The 18126-nt window shown below is 40.4% G+C and overlaps 1 protein-coding gene and 1 long non-coding RNA gene across 6 annotated transcripts in view; one reads left to right on the top strand and one right to left on the bottom strand.

Annotated features, from left to right (window-relative positions):
- Window positions 1–18126, bottom strand: part of XRCC5 (X-ray repair cross complementing 5) — a 134979-nt gene that overhangs the window by 61744 nt on the left and 55109 nt on the right. The gene's annotated exons all lie outside the window — the stretch shown is intronic.
- Window positions 7400–16390, top strand: LOC147578665 (uncharacterized). The gene is made up of 2 exons (XR_015255539.1): window positions 7400–7501; window positions 15218–16390. It is a non-coding gene; the product is annotated as an uncharacterized LOC147578665 (long non-coding RNA).

The raw sequence follows: 18126 nt of genomic DNA, 5'->3' as shown, positions 1-18126 counted from the left end.
ACAGGGAGATAAACATACCCAAACTTGCAATAAATCCAGTGAATACAAAGAATCAGATTTTGCCCTTCGAGGCATCATCAGTTCCATGGCCTGTGCATCTGGCCCATGATTACGAATTCTTTCCTTCTATCCAGACCATTTTGTGGTTCACTGACTATGATGAACCATTTAACACCAGCAAATAGCTGCGCTGGATGATGCTTTAACATACTGAGTATGAGAACAGGATGGGGACATCATTGGACAAGAGATTCACTCCCCTTCCAAAGTTTGGTGGCACTTCACATTTTCCTACCATTTTTAATAGAATGCAGAAATGGCTGACAAAAATAATTCTATTTTGGCTAGATGACGCTTTTGAAGTTCCTGTGCTCCCTGCACCACATAAGGAAAATGTGGATCATCAGGGTGCTCCTCTCTGCTTTTACATCAATTACAGGGTATGGAATGGCCTGTCAGTCTTCATACTCAGGAAATCAGAGCCCCAATTTAATTCACCAAAATGCTTTCCAGAATTAGTCAGAGGCTCAATAATACTCATTAGTAGCCAATATAAAGGACGGCCATTGAAAGGGCCATCCATCTTAGGCAAAGGTCGTCATTTATTTCAAGGAGTACTCAAAATCAAAATGTTCTAGATTCTGAGGTTTAAACATGGGCATTATATATTAAGCCAGCATCTTACATAAGTAGACTGATGATCCACAAAATTAGTCTCAATAATACTTCACTGTTACATTAAAAATGCAATCCAGATACAAAAGTTACATACGGGGGAAAAAAACCAGTTTTGTTGTTTTTTTTTTTAAATCTGAAACGTATGTTCTCCTTCTCCAGAGAAAATATTCAACACGACCCCAAATCCCCGAAATTGAATCACCTCCCTTCTTAATGTACAGTCACATGGGCCCAAATACCCAGGGCCATGTGCTTGTCAGCCCCTGACTTGACATCTGCTTACTACCTCTGTTCTCTATAAAGATGTTTCCCACAGAGTGAAAGAAAGTCATTTATTGTGGGTTTTTTCCCCTTCACCGGACAGAGCTAAAAAAGCAGTAGGATCACTCATCTGTCACACATTATATATAAAGGACTGTAAAACCATCTCAAATGATTTTGCTCAACCCAGGCATCATTCAGGATGTTTCTCAATTCAATCCTTACTATCTCAATGCCTCATGTGAATTTTACTTATTAAAGGGGTGCACATTTTACAGAAGTCGGCAGTTAATTTATTTTTAAATGCTGAGAACAGATTTACACAGTCAATGACAGTGGCATCTTTATAAAACAAATTTAAAAAGTAATACAAATTAAGCACTTAAATAAGTATATGATCAGGTCAGTAATTAAGAGAATAAAAGAATGATATCTATCAGCAAATAAAACTCCAAGCAAGTAGTCCAGTCTGTTGCCAATTAAACCCACACATAAATACGATCACCATTTTAAGCCAGAAACTTGCAAGAAACATTTGCCTGATAAGAAAAGGAGTCTGTGTTTTAATACAGGCAACTGAAACTGACACGGACCACCAATAGGCTTCCTTTTGTGTCTTTACCATAGGATACAAATTGGTCACTGTGGGTAGAGTCTATGTGTCTGTCAGGGTCCAGCCCGAAGAAGAGACATCACTGGATACTTCACAAAGGAAATTTAAGGCCGGCAACTGTTACACAGGTGACCAGAAGCTGTAAAACCAGCTGCGAATGGTGCTGTAACCCAGAAATCAGTAACAGCAAGGAGCCCTTAGCACCCGTGGTAGTGCTGGGTGGCAGGAAGAAAAGAGAAGACAGGGGTGTAACAAGTAAAGCTCAGGAGCCTGTCCTATGGGAGGTGAAGCCAAGGACTGGCCATGCTGCCCAACACAGGGAGAAATACCCCAGTTTCTCCCTCCCGCCTTGCTTCCCACCAATTTCCCACCAGGGTCTCCTATTGGCTGAACCCTGTAGGAAGTCAGTAGACATGGAAGCTGGGAAAGGCAACCCGCGAGGGGCTGGCTCTGTCCCCCCAACTCCCAGATCTTGTGCGCACAGGGGAAGGATGAGGAATGGGTCTAGGGGCCATCCGACACAGGGTTACTATGAACCCATAGAGGAGGATGCCCCAATTATGCACTGGATGTTTCCTGGAGACACAAAATTAATACAGTATTCTTTAAATAATAAAGGAAGGTAAAACGTACAGGCTTTTTTTCTTTCCTTCTTTCTAGTGAGAGAGGATACAATGAAATTCAATTGAAAGTTATTGAAAAAGTTCCTCAGTATATTTAAAGCTTTTCCCAATCCATACATATGTGTGTGTGTGTGTGTGTGTGTGTGTGTATATGTATATGTATATGTATATATATACATATAAAGCATATTTCTACAAAAAATTATACATACACACACAAAAACAGATTTTCACTTCTACTTGAAACATCTTTAGAGCTACATACATTTCCTTGTACTTCAGGTTTAATACGGTGAAACACAGCAAAAAGCTCCATGCAGCTGTGTGGCCCGTGACAACAAACCAGAGGAACTGGTGGTGACAACCCCTCCCTGTCTCTGTCCTTTCACAGAAGTCAAAGGCACTTCTGAAAAGTACAAAAAAAGGAATCCTAAACATTTTTCCTCTAAATGACAAAAGATACGCTGATTTATTTCTTAAATGTCCTTTCTGCCTTTATTTCTAAAAGAGATTGGATCTAAGACCCCAGGCAGAATTTGCTCTGAATGTTTATGCTCCTTGGCTTGTTAGGTCTGGCATTCCTGTTTTTAGTTTTGTGGTCTTTTTTTCTTTTTTTTTGAGAGAGAAAGAGAGAGAGAGGTATAGAGACAAAGAAGAAGAGAATCTCAAACAGGTTCCCTGCTCAGCATAGAGCCCAACACGGGGCTCAATCCCACGACGCTGGGATCATGACCATCATCGATCTCACAATCCCAGGATCGTGACTGGAACTGAAATCAAGAGTTGGACACTCAACTGACTGAGCCACCCCGGTGTTCTAATGAAGTATTTTTGGTGGGGAGAATGAAATCACTGAGTGGCAACAAAAGAAACTGAAAACTAGGAAAAAAGTATAAGCTTTATGAACCTGAAAATGACTTTCAAATGTCTTATTATTTTTTTTTTAATGTTCATTTATTTTTGAGGGGGGGAGGGGCAGAGAGAGAGAGAGACAATGAGAGACAGAGAGAGAATCTCAAGCAGGCTCTGTGCTGAACAGCACCAGTTGGACTCAGGGCTCAGTCCCACGAACCATGAGAGCATAACCTGAGCCGAAATGAAGAGTCAGATGCTTAACTGACTGAGCCACCCAGGCGCCTATCAAAGGTCTTATTTTTAAGTAGCTGGGCTGTGGAGCAGACACAGCTCTGTACTGCTCTTTGCTTCCTCCCTGTCCTTCCCCATGTTAGAAACTGTTCTACCAGACTGTTGGCCCCAGCATTCCTCACGGAGCAGGCAGAAGAAGTTGCCCGCCTCCCTTTTAAGAGCAGAAACAGTCAGTGGACCCGACACCGAGACCACGACAGCCACAGTATTACGCATGGCCAGTGGCACAAGAAATTGAATGAAGGTATATAAAATGCTGACCACCTCCACAGTATAGACACAGCCTTGGCGGATTTTTTTATTATTACTATTTTCTTACCAATAACTAAAAAACTCAATTAAAACCTCACCATTTAAGCTCCGCAAGTTCAGTCACAGCCCATTTTTTCATGCTTAACGATTTTCTCATTAAATGCAGTAATTTCTTACAAATTGCACTAATAAAAGTAATTCCTGCTGGGTTCCCTCCCCCCTTTAAATGCTGGCTTTTCATTGATGTGTTAAATTAAAACCCCAGGCACAAGGAGCAGAGTAAATGCAAAGTCTGTACTGTCAAGAATCCATTCCTGCAGACTAGGAGATCTCTCTCATTTTATTTTTGTTTTTATTTGAGCTAACTGAGTCCCACTTTATAGCCACAGGAAGACTAACACTGAAGGTCTCTTGGTCTTACTTAGTTCCCTCTGGAAAAAAGGTGTTGGTGTGAGCTAATGAGAAACTAGAAAAGTGGTTCCAGCAAGCCCACTGGTGGTAAACTCCCTTTATGTAAGAGAACATTATGACACATCTTTTTCATTCTGGATGAATAATATTTCTCATCTTAAATAACTTGGGTGTAACAGCAGGTCTATGTCCAAGTCAGCTGCAAAATTTTTAAGTTTCCTGGTCAAAAGGGAGGGGTTCCATAGCATTCTATGGTCTTTTTATTTTTTATTAACAACAGTCAACTTAACCATTAAAGACTCACTGAACATATCCCACGAAACCTGAAGATTGTCAATTAATATTCACAAGTTTACAGGGCATACAGAAGTTTGCTGAAGACCAAAGAACGTCCACTTTTTAGCGTAACTCATTTCACCAATTCCAGAATGGAGCGCACTTAGAGTCCAAAACTGGGACATGATGCTAACACAGGAAAAAAGCTCATGGAAGACCTCTGCATCGACCTTTGCATGAAGTGATGTCTTTGGCTCCTTTATGAAACATATAGGCCATATGCTTGGAAGTGCGTGTTAGGGTGGGGCTAGGAAGTGGAGAAGGCAGAGAAAGAGGGTCTCCACAACTTTCCAAAGTTCTAGAACTCTAAAACTTGGTGATGCTGACTAAAATAAAAGGGATACAGAAGAACTGATAACCTTACCATGTAGACTTGATCCCATTCCAGATGGGCAGTAGGAGGGAGGCAGAATGCAAGATGACGGTGTTTGGTGCCACAGCAATTTCACAGTATCTGTCTAGCTTCATACCAGAGTGGATGTCATGACCCTAATGCAGGAAATAAGTGGAAGGAACCAAGTAGCCATAGTAACAGTGCAGCCAAGAGGAAACACTCTGGAACAGGAGACCAATCTGGCAATGGGATCCAATTAAAAGTTGGTAATTGAATGGAACTGAAAACCATGTATCAGTTGAAGAGATACAGTGAGTGGTGAGTCAGACTCCTCAGAAAGGAAGAGAAGCAGGCAGTCTGCTTGAATGTGCTTTTGTGGACAATGGAGGGGGATGGCCCACGACGTTTTATGATGCCTCAAGAATTTGAGTCACTCTTAAAAGGACACACCAAGGACCAGAAATTTTAAAACAACGGTATTTCATGTGATATATCCTCCTAAAAACTGATAAATGATGATGCCCTGTGTTTATATGCTATCTTTTCTTAAGGGCCACTTAGATCCTTTTTTTTTTTTTTTTTCCATTTTTCCCCCCTCTTTCTGATTTTGTGAAGAAAGCTGTATAATGTTCCACAGCTGAAAATACACAGATACTATTTTTCTCTACTTCTTTGATGGGGCTAAGATTTATGAATCGGTCCAAAGAACTTTGAGAATTACTTATGCTGTAATTCAAAAACTCAAAATTGTTATTATTCCCCAGCACTGCTTCATTAAAGTCAACAACGGAAACAAAAATATTACTTAGTCAGCAGCACTTAGAGAACATAAAAACAGAGGGAGGTTATCTGTTCCACTGACAGTAGACTAACAGCGGCACCTTTGATGATGTGTCATACTGTAATAAAACTACTCCTGGGCGCAGGTATCCCAGGATATATTGGCTCTTAAATCAGGAGCATCTCTTAAGAGTGGGATTTGGGGGTGACAAAAAAGAATGGACATTCTTTGCGGAAGGGGTATCATGAGCAAATATACAGAGGCAGGAAAACCAGTATCACAAGCATATTAACAGGAATACTGTTTGGTTTGAGAACAGAGTTCGCAGAGGGGACCTACAGAAGACTGGTCTGGGATGGCAGAGTGGAACCAGGTTGTGGGCAGCCTTGAGATGGGGGACTACTTTTGACGACATGAGGAATGATTAAAAAGGGCTGACACTTAATCAAATCTTGTGCTTTCGTAAGAAGCTAAATCTGGGGGTGCCTGGCTGGCTCAGTCAGTGGAGCGCGTGACCCTTGATCTCAGGGTTTACGTTTGAACTCCACGTCGGATGTAGAGATTACTTAAAAATAAATTAATATAGGATGCTATAACTGTCCAATGGTGAAGTAATGAAAGCCTGAATTATGACAGTGGTAGTTAGGATGGAAAGGAGAGACAGATCCAGAAAATGATTAGAAATTAGAAGAGAATTAGAAATGGGTACAAAGTGGTCAGAAATGCTCATCAACGGTAAACTCAAGAGGCAAAATAACAGCATCAGAAAAGCCTTATTTCTGGGGAAGTCCTATTAGCACCCACAGCACCAGGATGCACTTAGGTCGCTGCATCACCTGAGATGCCTTGCTTTGGGCTCTCTCCTGTCCGGGCTTTTCTGGCTCAGGTTATGCCAAACTAGTCTATGAATTCTTCCTCAAATCGGTCACCCACCTGCATCTGTACCCACACCGTGCCTTGTGTCCTATTGCCTTGGATGAACTATTTGTGCATCAAAGTGACCCCTTCCACCTGTGCCACACCCCTCCCCCACTCAGGGAACTCATCCAGTCTCATGACTTCAGAGAACATCTCTAGTGACTTCTGCAGATTCAGGTTTACAACCCAGGCCTCTTTTCCGAAGTCCACACTCCACACCTGCATAAGCAACTTAGCATGTATTTCCCCTCTCAGTAAACTGCAATTTCTTCCAGGTGCTCGGGCCAAAAGCCTGGGAGTCATCCTCGACTTGCTTCCTTCTCTCACATCCTATACTTAAACGGTCAGTAAAACCCACCAATTCTACTTTTAGAGCCTATCAGGAAATGAACTTCTTACTCCTTCTCACTCGCAGCACTACGGCAACCTTCCAACTCCTCTGCCTACCTCCACCTTGCCGGTCTCAGCATGGCCCGGGCACTTTTAAAACAAGTCAGTCAGATCCACCTCTACCTAGAACTCCTCAGTGGTTTCCTACCTCACTCAGAGTAAAAACAAAAGGTCTAGGAGGCCCTATGTGACAGGTACCCCAGCCACCCCCTGATCTCATCTCCTATTTCTTCCAGCCATGCTGGCCTCCCTGGTGCTCCTAGATGAAGCCAAACAGGCTCCCACTCCCGGGGAAAATACTGCTGCCTTGGTCTACAAAGTTCTCCCGAGAGACACCTAGCAGGCTCTGTCCTCATCTTTCTCAATTCTCTGTTCAAATGACACCTCAAAAGTGACCCGTCCTTGTTTTCTACATAAAGTCACAAGCCCATCTCACCGCAGCACTCACTATCCCACGATTCCATTTTGATTTTTTTCTATAGTGCTGTCATGAGCTGAATACCATTCTCTGAAAATCCATGTCCTTTCTGAAAGCTCAGAATATGACCTTATCTGGAAACAGGGTCCTTGTAGATGTAATCAAATTAGGATGAGGTCATAAGGATGCGTCCTAATCCAGTATGACTGATGCCCTTATAAGAAGAGGGAAATGTGGACACACATAGGGAGAGAGCTCCCTGTGAAGAGGAGGAGGCAGAGACCAGAGTGGCCCATCTACAAGCCCAGGACCATGAAGGACTGCCAGCTGTCCCCATGAGGTAGGAGAGGGGCATGGAACAGATTCCCCTCAGAGCCCTCAGATGGAACCAACCTTCCCTTCCCGGCACCTCCACTTTGGATATCCAGCCTCCAGAATTATGAGAAAATAAACTTCTGTAGTTTTAAGCCAGCCAGTATGCGGTGCTTTGTCACAGAGCCCTTGGAAAGGAACACAAGTGCTTATCACCACTTGACGTGTATTTGTTTCCAGTCTGTGTTACGCCACAATGATTAGTGCACAGTAGGCCACCGGCCATTTGCTACATGGATGAACAAATGGTCTCAGCCTCACTGGTTTACTCCTCTAAATCCTCTAAAGAGTAAAGATGTCTTCTTGTGTTCCTTTTTTTATTTAATTTTTTTTTTAATGTTTATTTACTTATTTTTGAGAGACAGATAGGGAGGGGCAGACAGAGAGGGAGACAGAGAATCCCAAGCAGGCTCCACACTGTCAGCGCAGAGCCCAATGCAGAGCTCCACAAACCGTGAGATTGTGACCTGAGTGGAAATCAAGAGTCGGGTGCTTAACCGACTGAGCCACCCAGGTGCCCCTTCTTGCATTCCTTCAATTTAAACCCACACACATTTTTAGAACCAGTTATCACTAAGAGGAATGGACAGTCTAGAACTTTTTTTATCACCACCCTTCACTTTAATTTTAGAGACAAAAATGACTAAAATAAAGTTCTATGGAGAGGAGAAATACACAAAGAGCAACAGGCTAAGAGATGCATGCAGGTGCAGGTGGAGAAGAGACCATTTCCCACACTGCCCTGACCATATGCATGCAGGCATCTCTGTTGTTGTCACTTACTATGACTTAACACCATCCCATTTTGCTGTGAACTCTTTTTTTCTCTTAGATCATGCTGCTTGATCTCACTAGGAATGGGCGGGGGGGGGGGGGGTGGTGTTCTCCAAAATGTACTATCTATGACTATAACCCCAATTTACCATACCCTAAAATATTAACCATCTTGACTACAACATTAACAGGGATTAGCAGGGTTACTCCTTTGAGGAGAGAGTGACAAAGTAAGACAGACGTGGGTTTGGAGAGAGACTGGAAGAGAGGGGGGAAGATGAAGGAGGAGACTTTCTTAACTTTATGTACTACTACATTACGATTTAATTTTTTCCAATTGAGCATGTACTTATTTTTTAATGAGGAGACATCTAGGGAGCAATAAACAATTGGTCCTGTTTCTAGTGGGTCCTAAATGCATAGACATTTTTCATAGATTGGCATTTGCTGATAGTGAAACTCAGAATACTATTTCACAATCTCTTTCTTTTTTATTTTTTACAGCATCTTCTTCTTTCTGTTTATATTCATGTACTTAGAAGGTTGTATAATAAAGGGCCTTCAAATTATTTAATTTTACCTACTGTACTCAGGAAAGACTAACCAGATTTGCTGGAGGCAATTCTTCTTTTTAATTTTTATTTTATTTTTTATTTTATTTGAGAGAGAGAGAGAGAGAGAGAGAGAGAGAGAGCGCGCGCACACACAAGCAGGGAAGAGGGGCAGAGGGAGAAAGAGAGGGAATCTCAAGCAGGCTCTATGCTCAGTGTGGCACCCAACGTGGGGCTCAATCCCATGACCCTGGGATCATAATCTGAGCCAAAATCAAGAGTCAGACACTCAGCTCAGCTGACTGAGCCACCTAAGCCCCCACGCTGCAGGCAAATCTTACCTTTGGTGTGTATATTCAACCCTCCCTATCGTCCCATACATTTAAAATTTCAATGTATAAGTCTTGTTGACTTCATTATAGTCCATCTATGAGTTATTAGAAATGGAGATAATGAGGAGATAATCCAACCTCAGTTATTCCATATATTTTATTCTCAATGTATGAAACGAATAAAGAATCAAACAAAATAAACCCATGTTTGAGAAAATGGCACCCAAAAGAAACAAATGACAGGAGGAAATAATGAACCTATAAACCTTCCAAATCTAAAAATGCTGACCTAATACTTACATACTATATATACTTATATACTATAGTACCTCTTGTCACTAAAATGTAAATTGGCTTTCATTACTTAGAACTAATCGTCCCTGTGTTCTAACAAGTTCTTCAATCTACCCAATTCTTCCTGTACTAAGTCGGTCATTACTAAAGTAAATGAATTCCTTTCATGAAGCAGAGGGTTATGAAACACAAACATAATCTTGTGGTACCTGTATCTAAGCTTATTTTTAAAAAAAACTCCAATACCTGAAGACCTTTATTTAAAATAGTATTACTTGAATTGACAAGTTTTCTTCACTGGTACTCTGCAGAGATTCGCTTGGGCCTCCAGATTTTTGTTTAGCTAGGTGAGGCAAAAATTATAAAGGTCTCACTAGTCCACAAAATCTCAAGGGAAATAACTTCCAATACTCAGAACATCATGGAGAACAACTAGACAGAAAATCAACAAGGATATAGATTTGAACAAACTATCATCCAAACTGACCTACCTGACATTTACAGAACCCTTGACCTAACAACAACAGAATGTACATTAAAGGGCATACGGAACACGAGTCAGAACAGACTATAGTGTAAGCCACGAAACAAGTCTCAATAAATTTAAAGGGGCTGAAACCATTCAAAATATGTTCCACAATGGAATAGAGAGAAAGACCAACAACAGAAGAAATTTGGGAGTCTCCCAATGTCTGCAAATTAGACACTCTTCTAAATAATCCAAGGGTCTAAGAATAATCACAAAAGAAATTAGAAAGCATGTGAACTGAATGAAAATAAAAACAATACATCACAATTTAAGGTGTGCAGCTAAACAACCTGCTGAAGGAAATGCATAGCTTTCAATACCTATGTTAGAGAAGGAATGAGCTTTCAAATCAAAATTCTAAGCTTTTAAGAAACCAGAAAAAGGAGACCAAATTAAATCCAAAGTGAGCAAAAGGAAGGTAATAATAAAGACCATGAAAGAGCAAAAAAAAAAAAAAAAAAAAAAAAAAAAAATCAATGAAATAAAAAAATAATGGAAAAAAATCAATAAAAGCACAAGTTAGGGTCTTCTATAAAAGATAAGTGAAACGTATAAATCTTTACTTAGACTGACCAAGAAAAAGAGAAGATACAAGATACCAAAATCAAGAATTAAGGAGCAGACATCACTATCAACCCACAGAACTTAAGAGAAAAGTAATATGAATAATGTTAGACCAATAAATTAAACAATTTAGATGAAATTGACAAATTCTTATAAGGACACAAATTACTACATCAAACTCAAGCAGAAATGGAAAATCTGATTGAGCCTATAATATGTAAAATAATGCAGTGTTAGAAAGCTTCCCACAAAGAACCCTGGCCTAGGAGGTTTCACTGGCAAATTCTATCAAATACTTAAAAAAGAAGTAAGTACTAATCTTGACAGGGAAGAAAGAATACTTCTCAACTCATTCTATCAGGCCTGTACTTCCCTGATATCAAAGCCAAAGACATCACAAGAAAGGAAAACTATAGAAAAGTATCCCTTATGGGCATATAAATAAAAATCCTAACAAAGTATCAGTGAAATGACTTCAGAAACATACAAAAGAATTATATACCATGATTGATTGGAATTTATCCCTGCAGGTGAGCCTGGTTTAACAACGGAAAATCAATGGGGCACCTGGGTGGCTCAGTTAGTTACACGTCTGACTTTGGCTCAGTTCATGATCTTACAGTTCGTGGGTTCGAGCCCCACATCAGGCTCTGTGCACACAGCTCGGAAGCTGAGCCTGAAGCCTGTTTTGGATTCTGTGTCTCCCTCTCTCTTTCTGTCCCTCCCTCACTTGCACTCTGTCTCTCTCTCTCTCTCTTAAAAATAAATAAACATTAAAAAAATTATTAAAAAAACACTGAAAATCAACTAATATTAATATAGCATATTAAGTAAAGAATCAAACCCATAGAATCATTTCTATATAGAAAATGCATCTGTCAAAAGTCAACATCCATTCATCATAAAAACTCTCAACCAACTAGGAATGAGAAAAGACTTCTTTCAAGTTGATAAAATGAATCAGAAAAATCAGAACATCATACACTAAGAAGACTTAAAGCTTTCCTCTTGACTTTAAGAACAAGGATATTCACTTGCATCATTCTATTTTAACATTGTACTGCATGTTCTAGCCAGTAAAATCAAGAAAAAGAAACTTAAGGCCTACAAATCAGAAAAGAAGAAATAAAACTGCCTGTATTTGCAGACAACATCATCCTGCATGCAGAAAATCCAGAGTATATAAAAACAACTATTAGAAATTTAATAAGGTTGCAGGATATAAGATCAATAAACAAAATCATTATCTCTTTATACTGGCAACAAACAAGGCAAAAAATAACTAAAAAAAAAAATCCATTCACAATTAGCATTGACAAGAATTAAATACTTGCAAAAATTTAACAAAAGAAGTACAGGACTTGAACACTAAAAACTATAAAACACTATGGAGAGAAAGTAAGACCTAAATAAATGGAAAAATATCCTATGTTCATGGATTTAAAAAAAATCAATATTGTTAAGATGGAAATCCTCCCTTAATTATTCTGTATACTCAATGTAATCCCTGTCAACATCCCAGCAGGCTTTTTCCAGAAAATTGAACAGCTGATTCTAAAATTTATATGGAAATGCAAAGGATCTAGATTAGTCAAAACTATTTTACAAAAAAACAAAATTAAAAGACACAGTATTTCAAAACTTACTATAAGGGTAACAATGTATCAATGAAGGACAGACAAGAATTGAGGAGTATAGAAATAAACTCTCACGTGTATGGTCATTTGCTTTTCAACAACGTGCCAAGGCACCTGGATGGGGAAAGAATAGTCTTCCAAATAAATGGTGCTGGGATAATTGGTTACCCTATGAAAATCAATCAACCTAGATACTCACCTCATAACCATTTATAAAAATCAACTCAAAATAGATTATAGACCTAAAGCTTTCAGAAGAAAAATTTTGTGACTTGGCTAGGCAAAGATTTCTTACATAAGACTGTGAAAGGATAGTTTCTAAAAGAAAAAAAAATGATATATTAGAAAATCGAAATTAAAAATTTTACACTTCGAACAACACCATTAAAAAGATAAACCAGACTGTAGAAAATATTTGCAAGTCACTATCTGATAAACATATACAGAATTCTTTACATCTTGATAAGCTAACTGAATTAAAAAATGGGAAGAGATTTGATAGACATTTCACCAAAGAAAATGAGATATATGAATGGCCAATGCCCACTTGAAAAAAGGACAGCATCATTAGTGTAGGAACTGCAAACTGAAACCACAGAGATATCAACACATTGTCACTAGAATAGCGATAACTGAAAAGACAACACAAGTGTCACCAAAGATGTGGAGAACGTGGAACCCTCCTTCACTGCTGGTGAAGGGTTCAATGGTAAGCTGCTCTGAAAGGAGTTTGGCTATTTCTAAAAAGTTAAACACAAACTTCCCAGCAATTCTACTCTTGCTCAAGAAAAATGAAAAACACAAAGACTTGTTTTTCTTTTAAAGTTTACTTATTTATTTTGAGAGAGAAAGTGCACATGTGCAAGTGGGGGTAGGGCAGAGAGAGATGAGACTCCCAAGCAGGCTCCACACCAGAGCCCAACATGGGGTTCAACCTCACCAACCGTGAGATCATGACCTGAGCCAAGATCAACAGTGGGACGCTTAACCGACTGAGCCACCCAGGCACCCTGAAAAAATACAAAGACTTGTATACAAATGTTCATCGCATTATTTATAATAGCTAAAAACTGGAAACTATCCGAATATATCCATCCATTGATGAATGGATAAACATGTGGCATATCCATAAAATGGAGTATTATTCAGCAATAAGAAATCAATTGCTGATATATGCTACTACATGAAAAACTTCAAAAACGTTATGCTGGGGTGCCTGGGTGGCTCAGCTGGTTAAGTGTCCGACTTGGGCTCAGGTCATGATCTCATGGTTTGTGGGTTTGAGCCCCACCTCCAGCTCTGTGCTGACAGCTCAGAGCCTAGAGCCTGCTTTGGATTCCATGTCTCCCTCTCTCTCTGCCCCTCTCCCACTTGTATGTGCTCACTCTCACTCTCTCTCAAAAATAAACATTAAAAAAAAAAAAAGACAAAAAAAACACCCTGTTATGCTAACTAAAAGAAGCCATATGCAAAAGACTGCATATTGAGTGATTCTATTTATGTGAAATTTCCAGAAAAGGTAAATCTTTAGAAACAGAAAGTGGTTACTTGGGGTGGTGGTAGGAGAAAAGAATTGACTACAAATAGTCAGGGGGACCTTTCTGGGAGGAGGGAAAACTTTCTAACTGGTTTGTGGTGATGATCATACAACTCGAAATTTACAAAAAGATCACGGAGTTGCACTCAGAATTAGTACATCTTATGGTAGAAAATTACACTTCAATACACTATTAAAATAGCGACCAAAAGTAAGTACAATTTAGCTAGGAGATCTGTGGAGATCTACCACAGACAGAGGGGATGCTGACACTAAGTTTCCACAATAGAGTAACTGCTAAAGCTCAGAGAGCAGACTTTATCCTCAGTGCCCCCAAGGAAACACTGCTAGATTCCAAATGCAAGGGAGCTATCGAAAAGATGGTTCTCCTGTGAGAAACGGCTCCTGACTCTGATGGCCCACAGGGGCCATCCTGAGTGTTTCAGCGCTTCTCATTACCTCCGAAAGACACAAAGAGATGAAGTACCAGATTTCAGCAGTTTTATCTGACAAAGGAAATGAAAATGGGCCTGTATTAGTCAGTGCAGGCTGCCATAACAAAATACCAAGGGCTAGGCGGCTTTAACATCAGAAATTTATTTTCTCACGGTTCTTGGGGCTGATGCTAACATGGTCAGGTTCTGGTGAGGGCTCTCTTCCTGGCTTGCAGACTTTCACCTTCTCACTGTACTCTCAGATGGCAGAGAGAAAAGACAGGAAGAGAAGAGAGAAGAAAACGCACAAACTGGTGTCTCTTCTTCTAAGGGCACCAATCCCATGATGAGGGCTCCACCCTCATGACTTCATCTGAAACTAGTGGCCTCCCAAAGGCCCTGTACCCAAATCCCAGCACGTTAAAGGTTAGGGCTTTAGCATATAAATTTGGGGAGGCACAGTTCAGGCTACAAGTGGGCCTTTAATCAGAACTATTAACTAAAGATTTTTCTCCATCATGTCATAAGAAACTGCAAAAAAAAAAAAAAAAAAAAAAAAAGGAACTTCACTTTTCTCCTTTGCCCAAAGGCATCTATGCTGATATTCTCAAGCCCCACTGAAACTGTGCTCCACATCTGAACCAAATCCCCCCCTTCTCTAGCCTAAAAAACAACAAGCACGCCATTTTTAAAAGTTTTATGTAGACGTGCATAACAGACAGGACTAACTGTATCAAATTATACTTGCCACTTCTTTCTGTGTCAGCATATTTTTTGCCTCGGGCTTGCAATTTGAAAGGGGAGGGCCAAAACACTTTTATTGCGTTTAAGTGGGACTCCAAGCTGTTTCTAGGCTTCTCTTAACACATTTCAGCTGATTAGTGACTATTTTAACAAAAGCCTAACATCCTTCCCTAAACATCTTAATTGGTTAAGAGCTTCTGTTGTTTGCCACGAGCAGTCACTTTAAGTCATTGATTAAAGCAGTTTGCACATCAGCACAATCTGAAATCAGTTTTCTTCTTCAACCAGCTGGGCTTAGGAAGCAATCTTGAGGACGGCCCAATTCAAGGAGAAGCAAGTGCAATGCCCCGCGTGACGATCATCCACCATGCAAGCGAGAAGCGCAGGATTTATAGGAGGTTGAGAGAAAGAACTGAGGTGCCTTGAGTAAGTACTTCAACTGCTCTCTGCCTCACAAATCATTCCCATTAGCATTCACTGCAAGGGTGGACTCCGACGGCAAGCTTTCTCCGAAGCACCCGTCACTAATTCCTCACTAATTCTGCGTCCTCCCAGCAGAGCCTGGCTACCGTGAGGACAGCCCCCGGGGTCAAATGCAGCAGCTTCCTGCGTTAAATGCAGGCCTCAGACCAGACTCTGCTCGTCTGCTTGTTCTGACGAGGGCAAAGCGTCTATTTGGGTTCCACATTTCCAGCCAGAGGGAAAAATACCCTTTCCTTATTTGACATAAAAAGGAGAAAAAATGTTCAGCAGGCTTAAGGCATGCACCTTCTGCCTCACAGGACAGAACAAAATGCTGAGAGTAGGGACGCTGTCGTATAGCACACGTAGACCCCCTTTAACGCCCTCAGGAAGAAGTCCCAGTGCTCACCGAGAACACACCCTCAGCAAACAGCCTGTTCTTTTTATGCTACCCACTGGCTCTCTTTCTTAATGGAGAGCCAGGCTACATTTTACAAGAACCATACCCTGTCATTAGACATCTTCTGATCCACAGATGGACAAGAACTTGGAAGAATTTAGAAAGCTGAGGAAGAATGGCTAGAAGCCTTTTAGGGAGAGTTCATGAAAAGCCAAAACACTTTCCAAGTGGTTATGTGTCCACGACGGTCTTTGCTTTGTGTGCCATGTATTTTTTTCTTTTTTCTTTTAGTCTTCAAGATTTTGGTTTTAATTATTTCGCTGATGAATTTTATATTAAATGTAAACTCCGGGGCAGAGCTTTGCTGTCTAATGAAATGTATGCAGCCAATGAAGAAGTTTAAGCCGCAAGATCCAGTGTGTTCCACACGTTTGCAATCATCTGTGGAAAGTCAACTACTCTGGGCCTCAGTTGGCCCACAGGAAGATACAGGAGACACTCCCAGGTCACTGATGTTATATAATTACCGTGTCAAATACCAACATACCCTTATGGCGAAACCCCTTTCCACGTCCAAATAAATGGATATTTGTTTTCAAGTAAGACTTCTTGTTATCGATAAATGGGACATAAAATAACCCCAGACAGTCTAGTTCTGGGGTTTAACAATTTAAAACTGAACAAGTCACAAGGGAACCCAGTGAGGAACAAGTGTCCTATTGAATAAAAAATATAAAGTACGGACCCCTCTAGAACCCACAATCATGTGTTTTCTCTCCTGAGTAGATGCGTCACTGTTGTTCTGGGAAAGGACTAAGAAAGTATGTCACATTGTTAAAAAAAAAAAAAGAAAGAAAACTTTTATAGGGCTGAAGATGTTTACAATTTTAGTTACTGTTTGTATTTAGTATCCTTCTTTCAAGACATTCAGAGTATCCAACAGAAGTTATTTTCCTTAAATTTACCAGCTCTGTGTAAAACAACAAAAAAAGGCTATATTTTTATCTTCCTATGTTTATCTGGAAAGAGCTATAAGTTACATAATCCATACCCAAGATTACATAAATCAGACCCATTACAACACACACACACACACACACACACACACACACACACACACACCCACCCCCAGGAAACTTCTCCTAGATCTCAACTCCTGGGAATCCAGAATTCAGGGCTTGCTTCATGATAGATAACACACATAAGTAATCTGCTGTGCACACGGGTGGTGCTATCCCATACAAAACTGGAACTGAAAACAACTGTCTCTTTGGCTTCTATGAATGCTGTAATTTTGCCACCAATTGTTACCACATTCTAACCAGTGTTGATAAATTTTAAGAAACACCCTTTCAAACTGAAAGGATACTATTTGCTAAAGGAGAATGAAGTAAGAACAAAGGCAAGAAAGCTTGAGGAGGAAAAGTGGTTCAAACAAAGTGAGAGGAAACAGGAGAAAAACGAAAGGCCTCCACCGCCAGAGAATACAGTGATTCTAGTCAATCACCTAATCAAATGGGTATGTGCACATCTACTGTACATAGATGCAATGTTAAATGTCCACCATTTCTGCGCAGAATGGCTCCTCTTGACAGGTTTGTTTTTTACAACAACCATGGCCTGTGAACTCCACTGGGTGGATCAGAGCTACACCACCCTGTCACTCCTCAGAAGCCTAGCATAAAACCTATAATCGAAGGGGCAAAAACAGGGTCCACGGAACACAGTTACATTCCATCCTTTTATCTGTCTCCACAGATCCATCTTTTCTGACTCATAAGGTCCTCAGAGAACCTGTTTTTGATACACCAGGTACATTCAAGCTACTTGACATCGTATCTCATATTCAGTAGGAACCTCTAAATTTAGACATATCTCAAGCACGAAGAAATTATTTGGAGGCCTAAGTAATGTGGTTTTTCCTCCTCTAATCTGCGGTCTATCTTTTGGCCACTTTAGCACTCTTCCTAAGTAAAAGCAGGGAAGGGACAGGGAGTTCGAAATCCATGGTGTTCCTCCAAGAGTTGGTGGAGGTGGGTGTTCACCTAAGTGGATAACCCAGATTCGAGGAGTCTCTGAGGACTCTGTGCCCTCAGGTTCTTCCACTAACCCACAATTAACAGATAAAAGACACCACGGATGACAGCGCTGATGCACTTAGGAACTGTGTGAGGGAAACTACTTTCACCTTTGAGAAACGATTATCATGTATACAATGGTGGTCAAGAAATTTTCTATTGTAAAACTGTAGTGACAGAATGGTGGGGTGGGGTGGGGTGGAGAAGGAAAGGAACCAGAAAAAGAAGGGCACCTGAGAATCAAAGACAGCTTACAG

Source organism: Puma concolor, chromosome C1, assembly GCF_028749965.1.
Source record: "Puma concolor isolate L17-30 chromosome C1, mPumCon1.1.hap2, whole genome shotgun sequence".
Classification (NCBI taxonomy): Eukaryota; Metazoa; Chordata; class Mammalia; order Carnivora; family Felidae; genus Puma; species Puma concolor.
The sequence above is the reverse complement of the archived record's forward strand: the minus strand, read 5'-3'. Positions and strand labels throughout refer to the sequence as shown.